We start from the raw sequence: 5,585 nt of genomic DNA on the forward strand, positions 1-5,585 counted from the left end.
AGTCTCTCACAGTTAATAAACCAAATCACAGTCATCTCATAGAAGCCAAGGCTCTTTGCATCATCAAAGGTTCAAACATAATTTACCTAAATCAAAGCCTGCTGAACATACAGGAAGTCAGAGCATTAAAAAATGAATTCTGAGTGATGTTCAAACATGCTTCACCAAAACCCACAGCCTGTCAAGCACACAGGAAGTCAGAGCATATAATATGAATTCTGAGGGATTGTACCATAACAAGGCTGTAAAAAGAACATTAAGAAACTAAAACCACCATCACATTTGAACAAAGAGATGCATTGAGAATCTTGGGAAGAAAAAACTCTGTTTGCTATTACTGTAACAGTCTTTTCATAAGCTCTATAAAACTCTGTTTTTGTATATACAGTCCAACCCTTTTTACATCCTAACTTGGCCCATATATAGGCAAGCAAACTCCAACACCTCGAGCTTCCTCCTCCAGCATGAGGGGAGCCTCGAAGGTGGCAATTAACTCTTCCTACATGCTCTTAACTACTGCATTAATTACAAACATCCTGAACTAAAATTACACACAATCCTAATCCAACTAAAATACTAATTTCATTCTCCTCGCAGACTTGATGCTTTCTTGGATGCTGGACAGCTGTATGATTTTCATTATGGCTAAGATATGTTAAGGGAACAATCACCGAGCAAGCTGGTCTCGGATGCTAGCTGTAAGACAGCTTATTAATTGATAAAATTAATCACCCTACATCCACGGTCCCCTGTCTTCCATTCCTCTTCATCATTTAAAGACCACACTCCGAGTTCTTTGAACCTTCAATTAATCAACGCATAATCACCATATGTTATATGATCTGGATACTTCAAGGACCAACAGGTGTATCAACCGAAGATTCTGGTAACCCCACCAATACGTTAGTAGCTCGGTCATAAATTGCCTTTGAGAAAACTTTATGAAAATAAACAAAATATTTTATCTTCTCTTCAAGAGCTACACCTATCACTGTTCGAGTGGTTATGAAACACATGTATGATCTCACTGCCTGAGTTTGAGACCTTCTTTCACCATTAACTGACCTCATCATCAAAATTCATTGTTTTTCCACAAAACAGCATTCTACAGCAGTTTCGTAGCGCGCTACGAAACTGCTGTAGATGTCAAAACAGAACCTATGTATCTTTGAAGCGTTTTCTACTTAGATCCATGATCTCTTCAGACATTTGTACAGCTATTAGGAACCTAAATAGTTTGAAGAAGATGAAGCTTGCTTCTGCCATTACATATCACAGCCAACTTGACTAGCATCAAACCAATAAAAGCTTCATAAATCCCAACTGGAACATAAAGTCGGTGTAGTATTCCTTGCTGTCTTCAAATCTTCAAATGAGGTGATCCTTTGGAATGTGAGCCACTCACTGCCATCTTTAAAAGGTGATATGTCATACAGCCTCTGATATAAAGTGCAACCCAGTGCCCATAGATCGTTTCCAGTTTGTTTGAGTTTTCCATCCTCATACCATTTAGCGCAGCTAAGGCCTTCGACTTACTGTATACAAAATAGCCCTTTCCAACTCTAAAAATCATCTTCACCTGAAACTGTAATATGAATTTAAATAAAAAGACTCATAACTGGCGCAGAAAGGAAAACATTTAAAGAGTATATTCCGGTCACCATTATTTAGCAAAGTGCTCCAGCTTCTCTGATATAAATTGCACAGCCTCTGACCATTCGTGCAACACCATGGCATTCAACTGCTGGATGTCTGAATTCTCCCAGCAACAAGGTATTGTAAGCAACAGAGGAAATATAGTTCTTCATGGGCAAACTTATATTCCGCTTCTTGAGACTCTGTTTTTTTTAAAGGCCATGAAAAACTTGGTTAATTTAATTCTCAAATTTCAGAGCTGTGATATGAGCCGGTGAATTAAGTAAAGCCGAGGATCCATTTGTTTCTTCTGAAAGCCACCTAGATCTTCTCTGTAATATATTATGAACAAATGAACTCCCTTTCTGAGAAAACACATCAGATAAAGTATTTACTGCTTAGAAGATATCATGAGGTTAGGCACGAGTTGCAAACGAACCGCCAGATGGAGATTCACTGGTTTTGTTGTCTGCTACTTGAATTCTCCGTCATCCAATTGTCTCGATTCTGTAGGCCCTTTCTTATGCGCCCCTTAACATCATTCACGGTCATGAGGATTCGATTTAGCATGATACCGAGGACGTGGACGTATATAGATCAGCCAAAAAGGCTAAACCTAACTCCTTCCACGCCATCTGTATTATGACTCACGTCGGTGCCAAACCAATGACCTAAAATTTCGTTCTTGCTTAAAAGTGCATGATGTCCACATTAAATTACATTTAACTTTTATCCTCAGATTGCTCAGATAGTTTACGAGGACAGAGCGAAAGTCTTGAACGAAAAGAACCCTGTTCGGATGGCGCAGGTGTATATGAATCAACGAACCATTTGAGAATTAATGCATTTACATTACCCCTTTGGAGATTCACTCAATTGAAGAAAACAAACAATTAATGACCAGATCAAGTATTCAAGGATGTCACTCAATTAGCGACAACCAAATCATTGATACTATTGCGTTCATACTATTCCAGTGATCTCATGCTTCAAACATTGCACTTGGACTCTTTCAGAACTACATTTTTCATATCTGCCTTCGCCTCCGCCATATGGATATTGTCGGACAAAAAGATACAAGTAATGCAGCGGCCTTAGCTCTTGAAAATCCCCCTTGTCCTTCTACAGTTTTCGCTCTGTTTGCCTTTGATAACGCGAGTTCAATCCTCCATAATAGTGTAAGAGGTTCGAAAACATATGATAAGCCAGAAGATTGGCCACTAAACCATAGACACTGTGATCATCTCCATAAACTGGTTTTTTCCACAAAAGGCTTGATAATTCGCTATGCATGGTTTTGAACAAAATCCCTTACTCCACAAAGTAGTTCAACTCTTAATAGGGGTAATCTCTGTTCACAAGTGCATACCTTGGAATATGAATGCGAAATCTCTGAAGGCGCTCTGATCAACTTCTTTTGAGTGCTCCCATATATCCTTTTCTGTGCAGCAGTGATAAATTTTTGATAAGATTTTCCTTTGTTAGCGCAATGTTCTTAGCAACAGAACAGGTGCTCAAATGCCGAAGGTCCCCTGCCGCCAACATGCAGTGCAAAAGCTAAAATGACAGCTATAGGCATGCCAACCACATAGTATGCCCCAAGGTTTGCATAGGCACCCAACGTTTGCCATCCACATCCTCTAGCAATACCTGATAGAACACCTTGGATGGCATCCATAAATGTTGAGGGTACAAGCAGTGGCATCATGATTGAAATGCATTCATCTACCTCTACTTCATTGCTATAAACATAGCCCCATACATTTCTGATAGAGAATAAGATATATCTTATCATAAGAGCCTCATTGACTGCCATACAAACCCCGACACACACTGATAACTGTGCAGTGCGGGAGCGTCCAGCTCCTAGTTCATTGGAAACTCGTGTACTTACAGCAGCACCCACGCCAAAGGGGATCATATATGCAACTGCATGAGTGCTAAGACAGATGGAGAGAACTGATATCTCAAATTCAGGCTTGGGCAACAAACCGGAGAAGAGAACAAGCATTTCAAAAGACTAGTATTCCAAGCAACGCATTACTGCAGATAGAATAGTAAGCTTAAGAAAGTTTGTAATGTCATATAAAGCTTCCCTTGAGAAAGATGTCCATGTCTTCTTGCATGCAGGGGAAGATTTAACATAAATTGATAGAAGTGCCACATTTAGCCAATTTGAAATGCTATTTGCAAGCGCAGCCCCTTTATTACCTAATCCAACTTTGAACACCAATACCCAACAAACGGGAACATGAACTTTATCATAAATATTTTTCAAATCTTTCAATCCATTGTGGCGCCCTGCTTTGTGAAAGAAGTTACAGATTGTGAAAAGACAATCCCCAAATATCAAACACTCCATTACTTATAACATTTAATAGATTCTTTGTCTAGAGGATTCAACACAACATCTCCTGCAAGTCTCCCACATTAGTATGTACATCTTTCACAATCACCCATGAGCCAGAATTTAGAGATAACTCCCTTAATGTATTTGATGGCAATCCTACAATAGCTGTATCATCATAAGGTGTCTCCTTGAACATACTGCCACTGCTCTTATCAACATTCCTGGAGGGAAGAAGAACTCTGTACAATAAGCATGCTAGAATTTGGACTTTCACTGAAAACTCAAACAAATCCCCAGTTTCGTAGCACGCTACGAAACCACGCAAACAGGTAGCGCTGCGAAACTGCTAAAAAGAATTCTGGCGCTGCGAAACTGCTCTGACTTTAAGCCAAGCTAAAAATTTTTTACTACAGCATTTTCAGTGATAACAGTGGCTCCACTAGGGATAGTGTGCCCCTGTGGTACACTAAGAACATGCAGCTCCAGTGCCTTACCCATTTGTAACAAACAGAAATTCGCTTGACAAGCCTGACTGTAGGAGAGAGAAACTAATGCTACTGAAAAATAAATGCTCAGCCAACCTTGAGCTTATTTGCAATTTACCTACCTACCTACCCTAACCATTTAAACTTTCCTCGGCTCAATCAATATGAAACTTCCAATGCAGCCAGTCATTTGCTTTATCTGACATTTGACTTCTTTGCCTGTCCCGAAGTTCAGCGCCAATGTGATAGTGAGATGACAGCTGCCACTGAAAATGTCTTTGATCTTCGTAGGTAAGCTGAAACACTGGAGAATAAAACTCTTCCATGTAATCAGCTATAGGATCCCAGAACACATGATCAGCTTGTCCTTCCTTGAAACTTTCCAGCTGTGCAAACTGATCTTCAATCACAGTGTTCAGTTCCTCAATCATGAAAGAGAATGGAAGCAGCATAGTCTCCTTGCGCTTTGTCACAGGAAACTTTTGAGAATAATAATCATGATCATGAAAATTGTATGCCTGAATCTGTCCTTCTAAACCTTCAATTTCTTTCTCAATATCTTTGGCAATTTCATCAAAAAATTTCATTTTATCCTCTGACTTACAGTCAAAAGATTCCAGATATGAGGACAGGGACAAAGAAAAAGATTCATTTGCTTCTTCTTTATTATGATCATCATTCCACTGTTTAAAACCTTCAACTGAAGGAGATTTTACTTCCACCTCTGGCCTATCTATCCATTCCTCCAAGAACAAAAGCCAAAAGTCTGGCAATGACTTAATGGACTTGGCAGGCAAGCATTCAACCCACTGTTTGCATTTCCCTTGGAAAGAATCATAAAATAACCTTATGCAAACATCCTCATGTTTAATTCTAAGAAGCTGTGCAAAATGACAAAAATCTGAGATATGCTCCAACGTTAAACTCAAGTCTTCACCGTTAAATTTCGGACCATTCTTTAGAAAATAAACATCCTTGGGAAAATGGTTTGGGAAACCATGAAGTCCTGAGAAATCTATGCATGCATACCTTGAACAAAGAAGGGCAGCTTCTGGGTCTTTCATAACTCCAGTGGAATCACCATGAATATATAACTTTGAATTCTTCAACAATGG

General features: G+C 39.3%; 1 pseudogene; it reads right to left on the reverse strand.

Moving 5' to 3' along the window:
- Window positions 1-3,130: 3,130 nt before the first annotated feature.
- On the reverse strand, window positions 3,131-3,646 carry LOC149197819 (protein DETOXIFICATION 16 pseudogene; annotated as a pseudogene).
- Between the last annotated feature and the right edge of the window lie 1,939 nt (window positions 3,647-5,585).

This window comes from Pinus tabuliformis, chromosome 2_2 (genome assembly GCF_031772625.1).
Source record: "Pinus tabuliformis cultivar Carrire ecotype Pingquan chromosome 2_2, CPIR1, whole genome shotgun sequence".
In the NCBI taxonomy this organism is placed as follows: Eukaryota; Viridiplantae; Streptophyta; class Pinopsida; order Pinales; family Pinaceae; genus Pinus; species Pinus tabuliformis.